The 16889-nt window shown below is 42.8% G+C and overlaps 1 protein-coding gene across 8 annotated transcripts in view; it reads right to left on the bottom strand.

The window, feature by feature from the left end:
• EPB41L1 (erythrocyte membrane protein band 4.1 like 1) overlaps window positions 1–16889 on the bottom strand; it is a 140290-nt gene that overhangs the window by 122723 nt on the left and 678 nt on the right. The gene's annotated exons all lie outside the window — the stretch shown is intronic.

Genomic DNA, 16889 nt, shown 5'->3' on the forward strand with positions numbered 1-16889 from the left:
ATACAGGGCTCAGCTTATAGGGCCAAGCCCTGTCTACAAATGCTCTATACTTATTAAGAGTGATGCATATGCAGAATTTGGAGAGGGCTCAGCACTGTAAGCCGAGCCCTGCATGTCAATCACTTAGGTATAGTATAGGTAGGCCACTATAAAGGCCACATCCTTTCCAGTGCTCTGTAGTTTAAAGGGGTACTTCGGTGGAAAACTTTTTTTTTTTTTTTAATCAACTGGTGCCAGAAAGTTAAACAGATTTGTATATTACTTCTATTAAAAAATCTTGACCCTTCCAGTACTTATTAGCTGCTGAATACTGCAGAGGAAATTCATTTCTTTTTGGAACACAGTGCTCTTTGCTGACATCATGACCACAGTGCTCTCTGCTGACATCTCTGTCCATTTCTGGAACTGTCCAGAGCAGCATATGTTTTCTATGGAGATTTTCTCCTACTCTGGACAGTTCTTAAAATGAACAGAGATGTCAGCAGAGAGCACTGTGCTCATGATGTCAGCAGAGAGCTCTGTGTTCCAAAAAGAAAATAATTTCCTCTTTAGTATACAGCAGCTAATAAGTACTGGAAGGATTAAGATTTTTTAATTGAAATAATTTACAAATCTGTTTAACTTTCTGGCACCAGATGATTAAAAAAAAAAAAGTTATCCTGTGCACATGAAAAAACACAAAAATATTAAGACCCAGAAATTCTTTTATAAGGTTCACTTACTGCCATAGAGGTACTGTATTTACTTAGGACTTGCCTCAGAAAACATTAAAACAATTGCATGCTAAAACATGGCAATCCAACTCAAAGCTGCTCTTAAATGTATCCACAGGGCAGCTATGTACTAATGTAATAGAATGTTAATTCAACATCCTTGGCACTAATGAGATGTCTGACTAATATTCTAATATAAGATGATCAGATTTCAGATCAGGGTTTCCCAAACTTGGTTCCTTAGAACCTGGAAAGGGGTTCACTTAAACAAAGCAGCAGATAGACTTGGGGATGATACATTTGACACTGGCACAGATATGCCAGGAAACTATCAAAATGACTTGTCATCTTGGCAAAACATTAAATGGATATTCTGTGATTTTTTTTTATTTGACTATGCTACAGGCGCTATAAAGTTAGTGTAGTTCATATTATAGTGTTTGTACCTGTGTTTTATGGTGGTCTCACAATTCTTCTGTGATTTTTGCCCCAATGTTTATCTTTAACAGCAGTGCGATTGCAGTGCGGCCCTAGACATTACATCACTAGTCAGGTGTTCAAAGGGAGCCTTTCTTTGCTTCCATGGGTGGAGCGACCGCTGGGTAAGAGAGAGATCATTCTGCAAGAATTGTAGTTTTGCAACAGCTTGAGGGACCCTTGTCAGAAAACACTGGTCTTTTGCATGAAAAGGATCACAGGTGTAAAAAAAAAGATCACTAAGGGTTTCCATACAATCCAGAACATAATCCTGTTTGTCCTAGCTGAAGCACAGGCTGGAGCAAAGTCCAGGAAGTGAGGGCAGCATGAAAACAGAGAGGATGGGGTTACAGGAACTGTCCAGTGCGAATGTCAGGAGTAAATTCCCATAGCAATCCTCTCCTGCTCCAGACAGTTCCTGACAAGGACACAGGTGACAGTAGAGAGCACTGTGGTCAGACTGGAAAGAACTACACAACTTCCTGTGGAGCATACAGCAGCTGATATGTACTGGAAGGATTAAGATTTTAAATAGAAGTAATTTTGTAATTTACATATCTATATTACTTTCTGGCCCCAGTTGATTTGAAATTTTTTTCCCCTCCGGAGTACTCCTTTAATGGACGGAATGTAATATAATAGTGTCTATGTTCAGTCTATTCCCCAAATAAATATTGTGTCTTTTCAGGAATTAAAAGCCTGGCCTCCCACAGACACAGTATGGACTAAACCTAGTCCCTATTAGTTTAGCTTTGGTCCATAAGGCAAATTGGACCCATAGAGATTACTCCCCGATGTACACATTCAGGTTGCTGACATGCGTTAGGTAATGCCCGACACAGTTCATTCTTTTGTAATATGAACAGTCATAAAATATACAAATAACTATACAATAAAACAACTATACAAAACAAGTCTGATTATAATCACCAACGATGTAATGTTCTGCCCAAAAAACACCTTTATACATTTGACTGAATGAAAATTCCATACAGAGCTGCCATTTCCATGCATTTCAAAACTAATGAATTGTCCAATAGTAGTGCCACACAGTGCCCAATTTAATATTACTATACTTTACTCAGAAAACAGCAGCACAGCCAAATATCAGTATTATACAGAAACAACTCTAATATAACAGTGTAATTCAATGTCTAAATATTAACCAAGATTTGCGGTTTGTGCCCAATGCTTTAGCAGGGGTGATGCACTCCAAAGTCACGCACACCAAAAGCTGCCCCTACCTTCATCAGTATGATTTCAGAGTCATTAGGTATGACCTGAGAGGTATGTAACTACAGGTTAAGAGTGATGCTGTTTCTGGAAGAAAGCAGCTACATTTTTGTAATCCTGGATAACCCCTTTAAAGGGGTTCTCCGGTGCTTAGACATCTTATCCCCTATCCAAAGGATAGGGGATAAGATGCCTGATAGCAGGAGTCCCGTCACTGGGGACCCCCGGGATCTTGCACACGGCACCCCGTTTGCAATCAGTCCCCGGAGCGTGTTCGCCCCGGGTCTGATTACCGGCAACCACTGGGCCCGCGGCGTATGACGTCACACCTCCGCCCCCGTGTGACGTCACGCTTCCGCCCCCGTGTGACGTCACGCCTCCGCCCCTCAATGCAAGCCTACGAGAGGGGGCGTGATAGCTGTCACGCCCCCTCCCATAGGCTTGCATTGAGGGGTGGAGCGTGACATCTCATGGGGGCGGAGGTGTGACGCCGCCGGCCCAGTGGTCCCCGGTAATCAGACCGGGAGCAAACACGCTACGGGGACTGATTACAAACGGGGTGCCGCTTGCAAGATCATGGGGGTCCCCCGCAGTGGGACTCCCGCGATCAGGCATCTTATCCCCTATCCTTTGGATAGGGGATAAGATGTCTAAGCACCGGAGAACCCCTTTAAAGAAGAAATTTGGCAAAAAAAAAAATTATCCCCCCTTCCCCATGATGAGCTACTTATCCCCTATTCTGTGGTTAGGGGATTAGTTTACTTTTGCCCGAGTTCTCCCTAAGACAAAGATTCCACTGAGGTTTTTGCATAGCATTTTTTAGGCTTAAATACGCCAGAAAAACTGCCACTGTTTTTCCCTGCGTTTTGGCATTTGTTCTTGCGTTTTTTCTGGTGTTTTTACCTATGTGTGGAATTGGCTTATTTTGGCCACTTTGGGTTTTTTCTTCAAAATTTGTTCGGTACAAAAAAGAAAACAAGATGCAGTAGGGCCGGAAAAAAAATTTATTTAACAAATTTTATATTTTTTATAATTAAATTGTAAATCATTTTTGGACAAAGTGTGTGTGTTTTACTTTTTTTTTTTCTCAATTTATTTTTATTTTTTAGGTAGTACTACTACTCCCAGCATGGAACAGACTGTTCCATGATGGGAGGAGTAGTACCTGTACACCTGACACCCGATTTGATCGTCCTATCTATTGCAGAGATACAGATCGGCTCTATACAGCGCTCGCATTTCTGCTCTGTACTCCGGCCGGCCAGTTATGTGAATAGAACATCACTCATTCATTTTTTCCGCCCAGAGTGGTCATTGGCCGGATGGTGGCAGCCAATCACCGCTCTCAGCGGGAAATATGAATGAGTGATGTTTTATTCATATCACCGGCCGGCTGGAGTACAGAGCAGAGATATGAGTGCTGTATAGAGCCGCTCTGCATCTCTGCAATAGATAGGATGATCGCATCGGGTGTCAGGAATGACACCCGCTGTGATCTGTCCTTAACTGCAGGTACTACTACTTCCAACATGGAGAACACTCTGCTCCATGCTGGGAGCTGTAGTACCTGCATTAATAGACAGATCGCAGTGAGTGTAACTTCTGACACTTGTTGCGATCTGTCTATTAATTAAAGTACTACAGCTCCCAGCATGGAGCAGTGTGCTCCATGTTGTGAGCAGTAGTACCTGCCGTTAAGTAAAGATCACAGCAGATGTCACTCCTAACACCCGCTGTGATCCTCCAGTATAATGTATAGATGCGGGCGGCCCCTCTTCTATGGTCCCCTGTACTGACGTATATAAACACCTATTCATATTTCCCACAGAGAGTTGTGATTGGCTGGAACCATCTGGCCAATCACAGCTCACTGTGGGAAATATGAATAGGTGTATATATACGGCAGTGCAGGGGACCATAGAAGAGTGGCCGGCCGCATCTATAAATTATACAGAAGGATCGCAACGGACCCAGGGCGATCTGTCAATTAGTACAGGTACTACTACTCCCATCATGAAACTGTGGGTTCCATGCTGGGAGTAGTAGTACTACCTAAAAAAAAATTAGAAAAAAAACTGAAAAACACACACACACGCTACATTTTTATTTTTGTCGGCTACATTTTTAGTGCCCTGCCCACACACATAAATTGTTCCCTGTTTAAAAATAGTTTGTTATAAAAAAGATACATTTCATTAAATACAATTTTTTCCATCACTACTGTATCTTTTTTATAATTTTTTTTAATAGTACCCTACAAAATTTTATAAAAAATGGTATCTCCATCACTTTTTGGGATCGCTAAAGTCCAAAAAAGAATAAAAAACGCCAGCAAAAACGCCAAAGTTAAAACCCACACGTGGGTTTTCTTGGCGTTTTTTCACTCCATTAGACTAACATCTGGCGGCTAACATCTGGCGGCGGCAAAATGGGCGTTATTATCTGCGTTTTTGCCTGAGAAACCTCAGTGGAATTCTAGCCTTAAAGAGTATCTGTCATGATCTTGTTAAATTTTATAATCCTCCCAGTTCACCGCCCCCCATCGTGATAAACCACCCCCTGCCTTTATTTTTATTATTTATTTGTTTTCTACCTTGATATTGCTCTGTATTTTCTGCTCAGTCTCAGTCAGATTCACAGACTGGGAAGGGGCGTTCCCCAGCAGGCTGTGACATCATCTGAAGCCATACAGGGGAGAACTTCCTCCCTCACTCTGCTACACACAGCCCAGAGTGTGGGAGATGAGCTATGATTGACAAAGGCGGCACACTCACCCCTCAGCACTCAATACTGTATTTCCTGATTTTGGACTTCTGCCAGGCCAGCAGGAATCCAAATTCTGTGCAAGAGATGGGAGGAAATGTGCTCTGGACAAGTAGGGAGACACCTAGTGGCAGCTTTTTTAAACACTAATAAAACATAGAAAACTTCAATTGTTATTTAAATAAAGTACATTAATAGCAAAAATTTGTTTTAATGACAGTGCCCATTTAAAGCCCAACATGCCCGATCCCTCTCTCCTCCATCATCTGCCATTGGGGTAGAGCCAAAAGGTCCCATACACATTAGATAAGCAAGCCAAGCAGTGCACCTCCAGCTGTTGCAAAACTACAACTCTCAGCATGCCCGGACAGCCAGCGGCTGTCAAGTTATGCTGGCAGTTGTAGTTTTGCAACAGCTGGAGGCATGATGGTTGGGAAACACTACATTAGATCATAAATAAGGCTAGAAAACCCTTCAAAACTAACGATCCAAGAATGAAGTTCTAATTAAAATATAGCAGACTAATGATGACTTCCAAATGTTGAAGGTGCTGTAATGTAAATTATGTTTCTCGCTGCATCTATCTGGATTGTTGAATGGCCATTTAATCGGTCTTTTTAAAACACAACCCTATCCTTTACTCCATTAACTTTCACACCTTATAGATGCCATAATATAATGTTTCCAATCCTGTCCTTAACCCCTTAAGGACGCAGGACGTAAATGTACGTCCTGGTGAGGTGGTACTTAACGCACCAGGACGTACATTTACGTCCTGTGCATAACCGCGGGCATCGGAGCGATGCCCGTGTCATGCGCGGCTGATCCCGGCTGCTGATCGCAGCCAGGGACCCGCCGGCAATGGCCGACGCCCGCGATCTCGTGGGCGTCCGCCATTAACCCCTCAGGTGCCGGGATCAATACAGATCCCGGCATCTGCGGCAGTGCGCGATTTGAATGAATGATCGGATCGCCCGCAGCGCTGCTGCGGGGATCCGATCATTCATAACGCCGCATGGAGGTCCCCTCTCCTTCCTCCGTCCGGCTCCCGGCGTCTCCTGCTCTGGTCTGTGATCGAGCAGACCAGAGCAGGAGATGACCGATAATACTGATCTGTTCTATGTCCTATACATAGAACAGATCAGTATTAGCAATCATGGTATTGCTATGAATAGTCCCCTATGGGGACTATTCAAGTGTAAAAAAAAATGTAAAAAAATGTAAATCCCCTCCCCCAATAAAAAAGTAAAACGTCCGTTTTTCCCTATTTTACCCCCAAAAAGCGTAAATTTTTTTTTATAGACATATTTGGTATCGCCGCGTGCGTAAATGTCCGAACTATTAAAATAAAATGTTAATGATCCCGTACGGTGAACGGCGTGAACGAAAAAAAAAAAGTCCAAAATTCCTACTTTTTTAATACATTTTATAAAAAAAAAAATTATAAAAAATGTATTAAAAGTTTTTTATATGCAAATGTGGTATCAAAAAAAAGTACAGATCATGGCGCAAAAAATTAGCCCCCATATCGCCACTTATACGGAAAAATAAAAAAGTTATAGGTCATCAAAATGAAGGGATTATAAACGTACTAATTTGGTTAAAAAGTTTGTGATTTTTTTTAAGCACAACAATAATATAAAAGTACCGTATTTATCGGCGTATAACACGCACTTTTTAGGCTAAAATTTTTAGCCTAAAGTCTGTGTGCGTGTTATACGCCGATACACCCCCAGGAAAGGCAGGGGGAGAGAGGCCGTCGCTGCCCGCTTCTCTCCCCCTGCCTTTCCTGGGGTCTATAGCGCTGCTGTCGGCCCTTTTCACCCCCTGGCTATCGGCGCCGCTGCCCGTTCTGTCCCCCTGACTATCGGTGCCGGCGCCGATTGCCAGGGAGAGAGAAGCGGCGCCGACAGCCAGGGGGAGAGAAGGGGCAGCGGCACCCATTGCCGGCGCCGCTGCCCCGTTGCCTCCCCCCATCCCCGGTGGCATAATTACCTGAGTCCGGTCCGCGCTGCTCCAGGCCTCCGTCGTGCGTCCCCGGCGTCATTGCTATGCGCTGAACGGCGCGGCGCATGACGTCAGAGCGCCGCGCCGTGCATAGCAACGACGCTGGGGACGCACGACGGAGGCCTGGAGCAGCGCGGACCGGACTCAGGTAATTATGCCACCGGGGATGGGGGGAGGCAACGGGGCAGCGGCGCCGGCAATGGGTGCCGCTGCCCCTTCTCTCCCCCTGGCTGTCGGCGCCGCTTCTCTCTCCCTGGCAATCGGCGCCGACACCGATAGTCAGGGGGACAGAACGGGCAGCGGCGCCAATAACCAGGGGGTGAAAAGGGCCGACAGCAGCGCTATAGACCCCAGGAAAGGCAGGGGGAGAGAAGCGGGCAGCGACGGCCTCTCTCCCCCTGCCTTTCCTGGGGGTGTATCGGGGTATACACGCGCACACACGCACCCTCATTTTTTCATGGATATTTGGGTAAAAAACTGTTTTACCCAAATATCCTTGGTAAAATGAGGGTGCGTGTTATAGGCCGGTGCGTGGTATACCCCGATAAATACGGTATATAATAATGGGTATCATTTTAATCGTATTGACCCTCAGAATAAAGAACACACGTCATTTTTACCATAAATTGTACGGCGTGAAAACGAAACCTTCCAAAATGAGCAAAATTGCGTTTTTCGTTTTAATTTCCCCACAAAAATAGTGTTTTTTGGTTGCGCCATACATTTTATGATATAATGAGTTATGTCATTACAAAGGACAACTGGTCGCGCAAAAAACAAGCCCTCATACTAGTCTGTGGATGAAAATATAAAAGAGTTATGATTTTTAGAAGGCGAGGAGGAAAAAATGAAAACGTAAAAATTAAATTGTCTGAGTCCTTAAGGCCAAAATGGGCTGAGTCCTTAAGGGGTTAAAGGGGTACTCTGGTGGAAAACGTTTTTTATTTATTTTTTTATTTTTTTATGAACTGGTGCCAGAAAGTTAAACAGATTTGTAAATTACCTTACTTCTATTTAAAAATCTTAATCCTTTCAGTACTTATTAGCAGCTGTATGCTACAGAGGAAATTGTATTCTTTTTGAATTTCTTTTTTGTCTTGCCCACAGTGCTCTCTGCTGACACCTCTGTCCGTGTCAGGAACTGTCCAGAGCAGCATAGTTTTGCTATGAGGATTTTCTCCTGCTCTGGACAGTTCCTGATACGGGCATCAGGTGTCAGCAGAGAGCACTGTGGACAAGACAAAAAAGAAATTCAAAAAGAATAGAATTTCCTCTGTAACATACAGCTGCTAACAAGTACTGGAAGGATTAAGATTATTTAATAGAAGTGATTTTCAAATCTGTTTAACTTCCTGGCACTAGTTGATTTAAAAAAAAAATGTTTTCCACCGGAGTACCCCTTTAAGGAACCACAAGAGGCCATGTCTTGAAAATGTCTTCAATCTAACATCAATAATTAGCACAAGTGGGAAATCTATGGGAAATCCTCTAGACAAGGCCTGTTGGGGTTCCTTGAGGACAATTGTGGTAAACAATTTCTAATGAAAAGACAGAATATCTGATATCTAATATCTGATCGATATTGTACTTATCTGTTTTAAGCCAATCCATATAAAACCTAATATATCAGATGAACGTGATGGAGAGTATACTACAGCTATACACTCCTAGTAGCCAAAATGGCACAAAAAATGTTGTACGTTTTGACTAATAGAATTGTTAAAAGAATACATCAATTTTAGGCAAGGTTCACACTATGGAATTTCCGAGCGGAATTTTGTTTTGAAATTCCACTCTGAAATTCTATTGCAGCAGAATCCCATTGCTGTCATTTGGGATTGCAGTGTACAGTCCACACTACAGTTTTTTTAAATTTCGCCGCCAAAAGTATTTTTCCTTAGTGTGAAGCTAGAATTATAGTGCCCGTTCCATGCACATGTACACAGTAGCCTGTCAGTCACTGCAGAGAGGAGCTGTGGGAGGCAAGGTGAGCGCTGTTTTCAGGAATATATTAAAATCATAACTATATACTGTATTCTTTTAGTGCTTCATTAAGTTAAAATCATGTGCAGTGTTGGCTACTGTGAGTATGGACTCATAGTTGTAACTGTTGCTCCCAGCATGCACGGCTGCCTGGCCCATGCACCTCAGCACTTCCCTGCATCTACCTGACAAAGTGCATGTCCATGAGCAAAGTAGTGGTCGCTATTTGCACCGCTTGACCTCTGTCCTGCTGTCCACTGATGGATATTGTTATATTTTAAGGATTTTCTAATAAAGATCTGAAGATTTTACCTCGCATGTATTGGTGAGTGCCGCTTTATAAATTTCCTCTATGGTTATTTAACGTTGAATGGACATTTGTACGTTCCACCTTTTACTCTTGTTGAAGCAGAGCACCTCCATATTAATCTATGCACCTGCTGGGATCTGTAGACACTAGTTAAATCACCAATCAGACAGGTAGTAGCCGACTCCCCCATTCTTCAAATTAGACTTCCAGCGCTCACATCAAAATGACCTATCAGGCAGCCACACCTGCTCTTCCTTGCATGAACAAAGGTTCTACAGTGTTCCAATGAAGGTCTATCTCTGCATATGACCTCAGCTTGCCTCCTGACTATGTTGCTGCTTTATTCTCTGTACTATATTACCTCTACTGTGAATGGCCAGTGTGCTGACCTGTTTGCCTGTTTATGACTAGGCCAGCCCTAGACCTTGGCCTATAGCTGGACATTTGTCTGCCTAACAGATCAGTGTTCTCACCGGTGTCTTTTTGTCCGCCGAGTCAGTCCCTGCCCACACTGGAACCAGAGGTAGCGACTAAGTAGCCATCTGTTGCGAAGCCCAGATACCTATATTGGGGTTAAAATGTCTTCTTCCACAATCTAATAAAACAAGTACCAGAGCCCAAATACACCTGACACGTTTCAGGTTTAGATGCCCTTAATCATAGCAAATCATGCTATGATTAAGAGCATCTAAATGCAAAAAGCACCACTTGTATCTGTGCTGGGCTGCCTGTCTTATTGGATTGTCAAAGGTTAATAAAGAAGACCTTTTTACCCCGACACCAAGGTGCTAGGCTCCTTTCTTCAAGCATTTGCTATTAGAACCTGGAGTGTTGCCGGTGGGCTCCTGTGTAGGCATGTAAAGAGGGTAGTTTGAAGAGCTGTTACCTTTATTTTTGCACATACGGGGGTTAAAGGGTGAAAAACTGGTGGGCTACTTACAAAGTGCTCTTAAAGGGGTACTGCAGCCGAACTTAACTTGTTCCCTATCCACAGAATTGGGGATAAGGTAACTGATTGCGGGGGGTCTGACTGCTGGGACCCTCTGCGATCTCCGGGACAGGACCTTGTGTCACTCAGTGAGGAGCATGTGTCGTCTACTGCTAAAGTGCACGCGTTCCATTAAATTCCATGGGCGCGCCGATGATTGCTGAGTGCTGGACTCGGGTCTCTTCGGTGTCTTATAGAAATCAGTGGCGTTCACGAGATCGCAGGGGGGTCCCCCGCCCCCCCGCACGATCAGCTACTTATCCCCTATCCAAAGCTGGTTCACAAGTGGAAAGAGGTCTTGGCTTACTGGAAAGCAGTATTGCCTCTTTAGAGAAACAAGATTTAAAACAGTGGAAACCTCCAAATCTCAATCTCACTTTGCCCCTGTGATGAAGTGGGCTTTTGGAGTTGTTGATACTTGGACCTATTATATACGCGGATGCTACCATCCTATATAAAGACCTAATAGCTACATTTGCTGTTAAAAGTATAACTTTACCCAAAAACTGAAAATGTATTTTTGGGTAGAGTTACTCACATTCTATCAGAAGAGACATCTGGTATGGAAATCTGTACACAGATGGTGAACTAGAAAGCAAAATAATAAGAACTTCATAAACCATATGTAATGCCACATAACAGGTAGTACAATATAAAAAGGACTGGATGGAAAAAATACACAGTCTTCCTAAGAAGTCTGTAATCAGGTCGCTATTCCTGGCCATGAGTGGGATGTCATATTTTAAGTGTAAACACTGTTTCTTGCTTACTTTATACTCTAAAAATGTCATGCCTGAAGCTGACCGCATTCATGACTGTGATATGCTGGGAGGTGTCGTTCAGTGACAGTTGAGGAGCCTCTGTATTTAGGCAAAAGATATCCATTTCAATTATGAGAATATTTAATGCAAATATTGGGGAACTTATGTTGTCATATTGTTTATGTGCTACAGACGGGCAAAACAAGGGGTTATGTCTTTTGAGCATCAAGCTCTTACTCTGTGACAGGTCTCCAGACTATGAGCTAGACATGGGTAGTGCCCTGCAGGTAAAACCTTACATGGCACCCATTGAAATCAGTAGGCCATCTAATTAATGCATGAATGAACCGGGCCCTCCATAGAGGAAGACATTTTTACTTTCTAACTTCACCATATGCCTTAAAGGTAACCCTTATAGTATGTTTAACATCCTTAAAGGGGTGCTCCCATGGAAAACTTTTTTTTTCATTTCTTTAAATCAACTGGGGCCAGAAAGTTAAACAGATTTGTAAATCACTTCTATTAAAAAATCTTATTCCTTCCAGTACGTTTTAGGGGCTGAATACTAAAGAGAAATCCAATAAAGAAATGCATTTCCTCTGATGTCATGACCACAGTGCTCTCTGCTGACCTCTGCTGTCCATTTTAGGAACTGTCCAGAGCAGGAAAAAATCCCCATAGCAAACATATGCTGCTCTTGACAGTTCCTAAAATGGACAGCAGAGGTCAACAGAGAGCACTGTGGTCATGACATCAGAGGAAATTTTAGTATACAGCCCCTAAAAAGTACTGGAAGGATTAAGATTTTTTAATAGAAGTGATTTACAAATCTGTTTAACTTTCTGGCACCAGTTGATTTAAAAAAAAAAAACTTTTCCATGGGAGTACCCCTTTAAACTGCTTTTACTGATGGTGATTCAGTTTCAAAATGTGTTATATATTAGTAGCTGCATTATGTAAAAGAATGAGTTTACGAAGGTTGTACAGGGATAATATATACATATATGGCTGCGGGTGGTGTAAAAATAGAAAAGCGATACTTACCTGCCCTAATCCCCTGCAGCTGCCATTATGACATCTCTTGGTTCCCACTTGCCATAGATGATTGCAGGTACCTACCCAGTCAGACAATCACTTACTGAGGCGGGACACTGCTGTGCCCAGTGATTGGCTAAGCAGGCAGTTCTTACAAGAATGATCAGAAGAAGTAGTGAAGAGCGGGACAAGAATAGCAGCTGAGGGGGATTGGGTTAGGTGAGTATCACATTTATTTTTTATTTTTACACCACCCCAGCCTTATATAAGAAAAAAAATATAACTTTTATTCAAGACAATCCCTTTAACCCCTGCATGTGCTGTATGCTAATTATTTTGTAGGATTCAGTGAGGTGGAGCCACTCAGTAGGAGAGTCAGGGTGGCTTGGCTGTATACACGCCCAATTGGGTCTCATTGACATACCTGAGGACGAGATTTGTCATCTCAAGCCCTCTAGAGCACCCATTCGTCCGCTGTGTTTTTTATCAGCAGGAGACTGCATAAGGGTTTCCTCCTAATATTCTCCCAGCCCACTGGCAGGGAGCACATGGTAGGTGTTCACATTGGTGTAGTGCTCTGCAGCGATCATTGTTACTGTGATGCTTTGTCTGTGGGGTGGAGTTGCCCGGAGCCAGGGGCTTGGTCGGGCAGCAGTGTGTATGCCTGGCCACTGGGTCATTCCCCTTGTGGGCATGGTGTTGTGGGGGCGGTGGTCGCCACCCAGCACTGCTCCAGTGTTAGGTTAGGAACCCACTCTAAATAGGTGGCCTTGACGTGACGAGTGGGCTTGTACTTTTTGTTCGAAATGTATAATAACAACCTGTTAGTTTTTGAATTTATGCTGAGAAGCAAGTAGATCAAAATACAAATGGTGGATGTGCGGCTGTGTATGTGCAATGCCCCGATGAAGAAACTGGTATGAGTACACCTAACTTTTATGTGCATATGCTAGAAGCTATCAGTCTGTCAGTACTGTATGTACCTCCAGCTGTTGCAAAACTACAACTCCAAGTCTTTGGCTGTCCAAGCATGCTGGGAGTTGTAGTTATGCAACAGCTGGAGGCACAATGGTTAGGAAACGCTACTTTGGAGGATCCATGCTCCCCCTTTGTAGGTGTGTCTAGGTTTGTGCCCACTGCTTATGGGCATGGCCATCACCCCACTCTTCACAAGCAGGAAAGTGACAGTACCATATGGAATTGCTACTTATACAATTGCCCAATGCTATCTTATACCAGGCCCTATTTAATGTTTATTTTTCGTCTGCGTTTAATTATAGCTGGAAGAAATCTGCACTATGAAATCTGTGCAAACACACACACACAGAACATGCTTGACAGCAGAGCCGGCCCCCTTTTAACCCTTTCCACACTCCTGACCCCAAATTGAATAGATGGATGAGTAGTTTATCTTGTGTAAATGCTCTTTTATTTGCACAGTGGAAAAAAACTCTTTCAACAAAAAACACAGCCAGTCTGAGTTGCAGATGACAAAGATGCCTTTCAGACATAACCCCTTCTTAAGATAATAATGTACATGACTCCATCCCTGCTCCTTATCTGTTCTCTTCTTTTTTTAATTCCACCCTCTCAGAAGCAGCCATGATTACGCCTTTAGCTGTCAATTCCAATGTTTAAAAAAAAAAAAAAAAAATACCAATGGATTCTCTTTGCTGGAGGGGATATTTAAATATGGCTGACGTGGTGTTGGGGCCTTGTGACCTCAGCTGCAGGCGGCTAGGCCTGCATAGCAGAGACGATCAAACAGCAGATGCTATACTAACCTCTGACACATTTTTCTCGGAGTTAGAAACAAATGGCTCACCAATGGGTAATCATTAGAAGGGTACATAAGCACTTTTGTAGGATTCAGTCATTCAAATCTTTACAGAGGCTTCCCTGCTAAACAGAGAATTTGCAATAGGGATATTGCTATTGCTACATAGAATTCTGATGCAATAGGGTGATTTTTATTAAGAATTGATAATACCCCACATGACATAATTTTGAAACAATGCATTATTATTATGATAGCAACACAAAACAACAAAAACTTATGAGGAGGGTATGCCACTGCAGGGGGTCCCCATGATAGTTTTTTAAGTACCAAATGTAAGCATTTAAATAGCAATAAAATAAATGAATGTCCACTCTGGTGACAGCAATAATTATTGATAATAATAATAATAATTCTTTATATAGGGCACATAGATTCCACAGTGCTGTCCACTCTTGTCCACTGTCCCTGACCCCATTGGGGCTCACAATGTAAATTCACCTATCAATATGTTTTTGGAGTTTTGGAGGAAACCAGAGTACCTGGACCCCACTGAGCCACCATGATGTCTGAGTTTGGGCGTACATTCCGCAGACAGCGGGCGCTGGCAGAACATTATGGCAGTAGGACCGCTTGGAAATGTGCCTTCTACATAGATGGCAATGCATTTCCTAGTGGATTCCACAAAAAGAGTTGACATGGCAATTCTATATGCGGAGGCAGGAATTGGAATTTTCACAGCAGAGGTTTCTGCTGCAGAAATTCAGTTGTGTGCACAGTTCAGCCCAATCTCTTACAAAACAATGGGACTCTGCTGCAATGGAATTCTTCAGCTGGATTCCACTAGTAAATTCCGCCATGTAAATGAGGCCTTAGGCTATGTTCACACGGCAGAATTTCCAAGCAGAATTATTCATGAATATTCCACTGATAAGTCCTGCTGATTTCAATGGGATTCTGCTGCACTGTGCACACAGTAGAATTTCCGCTGCGGAAATCCCAATTCCATCATTCACAGAAAGAATAGTCATGCTACTCTACTGCGGATTCTTATTGGAAATGCATTGCCGTCTATGAGACGCTGCATTTCCGAGCAGTCCTAGTTCCCAACCGAACTTTCAAGTGTGCGGAATGTCCGCCCTTATTTTCTGGGCAGACGTTCTGCACAGAATCGGTCGTGTGAACATGGCCTTAGAGGGAAGGTCTCAGTCCAAGGTTTCATACATATCTGCCCAGATAACCCTAAAGAAGACCACACCCACCCCCAAATATATACTTAGCCTATCAATAGCCATCTTAATTGATGTCATCATACATACTGGGTGTTATTTGCAAAAAAATGTTGCCATAAAATGTGACTATGGTATTAACCCAATTCAATGATTTAAAGGTGCACTCTAGTCTCACTATATGATTGGTGAGGGTCCAACCTCTGGGACCACCACCAGCGCTGCATCCTCGTCACTGTTTTTCCCCTACACAGTGATTCCCCCCAGCAACCTGGCATGCACGGTACTATAGTGCGCCCCCATTCACTTAAATGACACCGCGCTGCACTGGTCATAAAGCGACAGCACATCCTAGCAATACGCCATCACTTTACGATGAGAATAACCCTTTAATATCTTAGATGTTCCTTGCGTTATAGGTGTGAAAACAAAGTATAGTCAGTCTTACATCAAGCCAGAAAATATAATAAATTACATTTAATATGCTTCTATATTTCAAGCTCGATTTAATGGAGTGTTTTAATGTTGCTATTTCTTTATTTATGGTAAAGTGCTTTTTTTGATTGATTTATCAGTGTAATGTACAGTCAATATATACATATAATGTACATTTTAATGTATCCATATACATAGAATGTACAGTCAATTCAGAGGGACTTAACATGTATTTATAACAAATGATACTTTTCATAAATATTAATACAGCCATTAATCATTTACTATGTAAATATTTAGTTGCTTTATCATACCTCTAGATCACCTTGTCATGAACCATCTATATATGTATGACCCTAATATGACACGTGTGTTATATGACGGATGTTGTCTGTTTCATACTATGAATGCAGAAAAATAAAAATGGATGCATTCCAATAAAAAAATGACAATTTTATTAATAAAATATGCCTGGGCTGCGTTGTGCAAGGAAATCATGTTGCATGTGTCACACCCTATGTGTACAAAGAATATCTCCCTCTCTTCTATATTTCACAGGGAGTGGTTGGGAGATAATACGTTGTGTCTATGTGTGTACATTGGGCACTGTATGGCGAGGTATGCTTACAGGTGTGTAAAATGTTCACCGTATGTGTGTAGGGGATATGTAAGCCCTCTTCATGGGTGTGGAGGTCTGCACACACGGGAGCTTGTGCAATCTAATGAATGCGTTATTAAGGTGTGTAAAACCCCATCAGTGGGTAGGAAGGCAATAGGCAACGCGTGTGTGGGTTTAGGTGTCGATTTGTGTCATCCTATTGTGTCTATATAATCACTGTAGGAGGGTGTGTACGTACCTCGGCACATAGGTAGGTGTGTGCTGACAGATTATCCAGGTATATGGTGAGATTATAAAAAATAAATAAAAAATGGCAGATTGAAAACGAAGCAGCACTGATTCTTAGAGAAACAGTAAAGTGCCAGCAGGTCGTAAGTGGGTGACATGGATGGTGTAGGATGACAGATCTGCGTGTGTGCATGCACTGCAGCCTCAGACAGATGTGTCCTGGATTATCTGACGGCTTGTGATGTGCAGAATCCAGGGTGGCGGAGGGGTGGAATCTGGCAACGGATCCAGACACTGTGTCCCCCTATATGGACGCCTTAAGAATATTGTT

This window comes from Hyla sarda, chromosome 13, assembly GCF_029499605.1.
Source record: "Hyla sarda isolate aHylSar1 chromosome 13, aHylSar1.hap1, whole genome shotgun sequence".
Classification (NCBI taxonomy): Eukaryota; Metazoa; Chordata; class Amphibia; order Anura; family Hylidae; genus Hyla; species Hyla sarda.